Genomic DNA, 6,650 nt, shown 5'->3' with positions numbered 1-6,650 from the left:
GTAGGGAACTTGGATCCCTGGATGATTCATGGAGTGGAACTGGATTTCCCATCCTTAGACCCACTATGAAAAAGAAAAATACATTTTCTATTTTTGTGGCATTGCAAGTTATTTTGCTATAGCAACTTCATCTCTACCTTATTAAATTAAATAAGGGACACTATAAAATCTAGAGTAAGAGTCTGTTGGAAGGTCCAGAGTTGAATTCCTGGGTGGGGACTACTGAATTGTTCTACATAATGAAGTAGGAGTTTTTTCTGGCATGCTATGAAAGGGATGTGGTGATAGGCAGTGGGATTTTGAATTTTGGGGAAGGCTGAGGAGATTTTTTTTTTTTTTGAGAAAAAGAAACCTAATGTTCAGTATTAAATTAATCATTATATGTGAGCAAGCTCCAAGTAGAGATCACTCAGCTTCAGCAATTATTCAACTCATGGCCAACCTTGTTTATCTCCACATTCACCCACATTTTATTTTCCTCCCTAGACTGTTTTAAAGCAAATCTTTTTGATGGAAATATTCAACATCACTTACGAAGCAGTCTTGCCAAAACAAATTGACCTGGAATTCAATCAACCCTTCTAATAGCTTGATTTCTTCTGGCAAGACTAAGTGTTGTTGAAAACTTCCATCGGGAGATATATGCGGGTTGTCGGAAAAGTCATGAGGTATTTTTCTATGTTTTACTAGATCCCTGGATGATTCATGGAGTGGAACTGGATTTCCCATCCTTAGACCCACTATGAAAAAGAAAAATACATTTTCTATTTTTGTGGCATTGCAAGTTATTTTGCTATAGCAACTTCATCTCTACCTTATTAAATTAAATAAGGGACACTATAAAATCTAGAGTAAGAGTCTGTTGGAAGGTCCAGAGTTGAATTCCTGGGTGGGGACTACTGAATTGTTCTACATAATGAAGTAGGAGTTTTTTCTGGCATGCTATGAAAGGGATGTGGTGATAGGCAGTGGGATTTTGAATTTTGGGGAAGGCTGAGGAGATTTTTTTTTTTTTTGAGAAAAAGAAACCTAATGTTCAGTATTAAATTAATCATTATATGTGAGCAAGCTCCAAGTAGAGATCACTCAGCTTCAGCAATTATTCAACTCATGGCCAACCTTGTTTATCTCCACATTCACCCACATTTTATTTTCCTCCCTAGACTGTTTTAAAGCAAATCTTTTTGATGGAAATATTCAACATCACTTACGAAGCAGTCTTGCCAAAACAAATTGACCTGGAATTCAATCAACCCTTCTAATAGCTTGATTTCTTCTGGCAAGACTAAGTGTTGTTGAAAACTTCCATCGGGAGATATATGCGGGTTGTCGGAAAAGTCATGAGGTATTTTTCTATGTTTTACTATGCAAGAATGCATCATGACTTTTCTGACAACCCAATAATATCCAACTGCTTTTCATTTTATGGTATCAACATCACCGATAATAAATGCCTGCACCCAGTATTTCATTAGGAGTTGAAAATAGCGCGATACAAATTTTATCATTCCTTCTGTATCTATTATCTCCTATTATCTTCTTTAAAGCTAAGCTTTCCCTTGTCAGCTCTTTGCTTTCCCTAAGGGACAATTAGTATGATAAGGGCAGAATATAGAATTATTACTTTACTTTTATTTGCCACCTTTCAAAATAATGCATGGATTCCCTAGTACTCAAAGGCTATGAATGAGGTTTATTATTATCATTATCATTATCATTATGTACTCCTTATTTAAACATATTTGATAGTTCAATATAGTGCAACTACTGTTCTCATTGGTAGTCACATTGTTTTATATTTAATCAGTCAGAGCCATTTTGACCTAGCAGTCTCCTCGTGTTTTCTTGCATGGAAGGGAATAAATCAGTTTGGTCTGTTTCTCATGTTTGGGTCAGTCCCAGGGCAGAAATGGTAAAGCAGATTCAGAAAACACAGCATAAAATGATAATTCAGCAAAGGGAGAACCCTAGCCAGAGGACACTAGAAATAAGTTAAAACAGGAATTCACAAAAAAACTTGGTGAAGGAATTGACTCCCCACAGGATATGAGATGGAAGATGAAGCCAATCTTACCTAAAGTATACAAAGAAAACACCCACCTCCAACAGCTGATTCACACCGCACAATTATGGCAGGGGTGGTATTTTCCTTCCAAGTTCTTTCATTCATTCTCTTTCCCAGTGACTTTACTACTTTGCTTTATCCTCTAAAGTCTCTCACTCAAATGCCCACTTCCTCAAACTCACTAACACCACTTCCTTTATTCTCAGTGAAACATACACTCTTGATCCTAAAGTTTTATATCCTGCTTAATTAAGTAGTTACCCTAACAACTCTACCGAATGGTCAAAATAGTAATAACCCTTTAAGGAAACCAGATTTTCAATGCAGCCTGGGCAAACTGATAAAGCTAAGAGTCATTACTCCAAGATTCTAATCCAAGACAGCTAATAATTGTGTATTCTGGATACACATGTCTCTTCTTTGGGCCTCAGTTTCCCTAATGGATTGGAGTCATGGTGTCAAAGGTCCTTTTTATTTGGGACATCCTGTGATATAGACAAAAAGACCCTGAGAGGTTAAAAAACACCATTCAATGAATATGAGGATATTTCAAAAAGTTCTTGAGAAAATGAAACTAAAGCATGAGTTAATTTTGGTGCAAAAAACTTTAAATTTGTGCATAGTTTTCTTGTAATACACACTTTCCATGAACTATTAGAAAACCCCTCATATATTTAATCATACAACATCCATTTGAGTCATTTTTTTCTTTAAGGTATGCTATTAGAAATTTTAGAAAGAATTCTTTAGATAACTAATACGTCAAGAACTTGAATATACCCCCTCCAGATCACCAGGAAGAAATATCTGAATCTAAATTGGAATTACTTGTTAATGGTGGTACATGGTTCATTAACATTCAAAAGCCCCTTAAAATGCAGGCTTGTTCAGTGAAAACAATACAGAATAACATAAATAGGACTTACCTTGATTAAGTAATTATTTGCTTCCTATCACTTAGGTCTTCCTGGTAAAATGTGCCCTTTTTTAGTTGTCTCTTAATCAAAAATCCAAGAAAAAATGATAATGCTTTCTCAGAAATAGACTAATAGCAAAATGACCACATATTAGCACCTTTCCTCTAAGCTTGCCCAGAAACAGGCCACTCTATTAATCATTTAATAAGTATTTATTATATTTTGCCTAAGTTCTCAGCTCCAGATCCCCTAGAGATCTAGAAAAAGAAATCTATCTGACCTCAAAGATTTGGCACCCAATTGGGGGTAGAAGATAAATAAATCCACAGGATGCAGGCAAATAGAGCAAGAAGGGCTGTACGGAGATCCTAAATTGCATGGCACTGCTCTTCAAGGTTTCAGAGAAACTAGTCAGACCAGCCTGAGAGCCAAGGTAGGCTCCATGAAGAAGTATTAATTAACTAATTAATCAATAAAAGCCTATTTTCTTGTAATCATATGTGATCCGGTGGAAAACACCAATACTTAGAAAACAAAAGTTTTCTCAAAACTGCGCTCACCCTAGGGATAAGCCCTGCTAGTAAGTCAGAACTAGCAGACTCTGTTTGCAGCCTATCCAACCTACTTACCACTCCCTTCCATTTTGTTTTGTTTTGTGTTGTTTTGTTTTTAGAAGTTTATACCTTAGGGCACGTGCATTCACCAGAGAGAGAAAGAGACAAAGAGGCAGAGACAGAAATCACCCACTGGGGGAGATGATCACATCAGAATCCCTTCTCTTCCATTCTCCTCTAGGGACTTTGGGCATGTATGCACATGCACCCATAATGATTTTCAAGTCACCAAGTCTGGGACTCAAACTGCAGTCGGCTATGTGTGAGTCCAGAGATGTAACTGCTATGCCATCTGCTGGCCCCTCCATCTTTGTTTTTATTGGAGGAAAATATTTATAATATATATATAACATGAGATATATCCTCTTACCAAATTTTAAAATTACATTACGATACTGTTAACTATTAGTGCAGTGTTGTAAAGCAGATTTCTAAGATTTACTCATCTTGCACAAAGAAATGTTTTACTCACTCAACAGCAACACTCCTTTTCCTCCTTCCTTCCCTGGCAACCACCATTCTACTTTCTGCTTTGGTAACTTTGGTTATTGTTGATACCTCATGTCAGTGGAACTATAGAGTATTTGTACTTCTATAACTAACTTATTTCACTTAGCATAATGTCATCAAGGTTCATCTGTGTATTATGAGTTTCTTTCTTTTTCATGGCTGAATAATTAGTCCAGTATATAAATGTCCCACATTTTCTTTGTAGATGCATCTATCCATGAACATTTAAGTTGCTTCCACTTATTGGCTAATGTGATCAATACAGCAATGAATTCAATTTTTTTGGTTGGATCATATGGCAGTTCTATTTTTTATTTTTGTGTGGAACCTCCATACTGTTTTCTATAGTGGCTGCACGATTTCACATTCCCAACAACATGCACAGTGTTCTAAATTCTTCACATTCCTCACAAACACATCTCATATTTTGTGGTTTCGTGACAGTGGCCATCCTGACAGGTATGAGGTGATACCTCACTTATAGTTTTGATTTGCTGATATTAGATGATTAGTGATAGTGAGCATCTTTACACATGCTTGTTGACCGTTGTGTGTCTTCTTTGTAGAAATGTCTATACACGTCTTCTGCCCATTTTTGGTTAGTTTTTGTGTTTTGTGTGTGTGGGGGGGAGGGGGTTGTTGGGGTTTTTTTTGTTCTGTTTTGTTTTTGTTTTTGTTTTTGCTATCAAGTCCTGAGAGTTCCATATTTTTTTTTTGTATTTCAACCTTTATCAGAGACATGCTTGCAAATATATTCTCCCATATTAAAGGTTGCTTTTACATCATGCTTCCTTTGTTGTGCAGTCTGCCTTTCATTTTGATAGTCCCACTTGTCTATATTTGCTTCTGTTATCTATGCTTTTGAGGTAATATCCAAGAAATTATTGCCAAGACCAATATCAAGAAGATTTTCTCCTATGTTTTCTCCTAGGAATTTTATAGTTTGAGGTCTTATGTTTAAATCTAATTCATTTTGAGTTGATTTATGTATAGAATAAGGTAAGAGCCCGCTATCATTTTTTGGCACGTGAATATTTAGTTTTCCCAGCATCATTTGTTAAAGATACTATCTTTTGTCCATTGCATGTTCTTGGAACATTTACCAAAATTCAATTGACTGTACTTGCATGAATTTATTACTAGTGTCTTTATCTGTTCCATTAGTTCATGTGTTTGTCTTTATGCCAGCACCAAACTGTTTGGATAACTATAGTTTTGTGGCATGTTTTCAGATCAGGAAGTATGAGGCCTTCAGTTTTGTTCTTCTTTATTGAAATTGTTTTAGCTATTCAGTGTCATTTGCAGTTCCATATGAATCTTATGATTTTTTTTTCTACTTACAGGATTTGGATAGGGGTGGCAATGAATCTATAGATTACTTTGGATTTTATGGACATTTTCATAATATTACATCTTCCAATTCATGAACATAGGCAATCTTTCTATTTATTTTTCTCTTTTTAATTTCCCTTCCTTCTTTCTTGTGAATATAAGTCTGATTTTGTGTGAGTATTGGGAGTCCAACCGATTCAAGGTTTCCTTTTCAGTCCCAGGGAATAAATATGAACTCACATTATTTATCCTGATCATTCCACTATAGGTATTAGAGTCTGGTTGGACTTGGGATGTGATTTAACCCTGGTTAATTAACATAGATGTTTGCCAGGGGATATAAGAAAAAATTTTCTTGCAAAAGCACTTGCACATCAATTTTTATTGCTGTATCATTGATGATTGCTAAAACATGGAACCAACCCAAATGCCCACAAACAGATGAATGGATGGGACAAGTATGGCACATATACTCTGTGGAATACTACTCAGCCATTAAAAAATAACAAGACCCTGGCATTTGATAGAAAGTGGTCAAATATAGAGGATCTATTACTGAGTGAAGCAAGCCAGGATATGAAAGAAAGATATTGTATGTATCTACTTAATATATACCAACTATCTGCACTTTATGGTAGAAACCAAAATATGGGCAGGCATCAAAGCAGTAAAAATAGTTATGGATGCTGAAGACAGTGTGGAATTGGGAGGGGGATGGAAAAAGAGAAGAGTATAGAGAAGGATAGTAAGAGAACAAATAGAGAGGCATGACATTTGTGGGACACAGAAATGGTTTATTACCTGTTGATGATAACATGTATTGTATTCTTAACTGGACTGTTCTGAGAAGTATTTCATGCTTGGTAAATTCTTTATTCAAACCAAATGATATATAATGATCGAATGTTTTAAAAAATGAGCATAAATAATAATCTGAAAAAAAGATGAAAAGCTATTTGATGATGGTGATGTGGATAGTAATGTCTTTGTCTTGACTGGTACACAATGGTAATCATGTTGAAAAAAGAAATGTAATACACTGTAAAGACATATGTGATTCAGTGTAATATTAAAAATAATTAAATTAAAATTTTTCTCCACATTAAAAGAGACGGTTCTTCCTGACTTTGAACCTCATATGATGAAAGGAAGCTCAAAGTGACTACGGCCATCAATAGCCTTTAAAGAAAGTTGAAAGGTCTCTCAACAGAA

Source organism: Tupaia chinensis, unplaced genomic scaffold (assembly GCF_000334495.1).
Source record: "Tupaia chinensis unplaced genomic scaffold, TupChi_1.0 Scaffold147282_1, whole genome shotgun sequence".
NCBI lineage: Eukaryota > Metazoa > Chordata > Mammalia > Scandentia > Tupaiidae > Tupaia > Tupaia belangeri.
The sequence above is the reverse complement of the archived record's forward strand: the minus strand, read 5'-3'. Positions refer to the sequence as shown.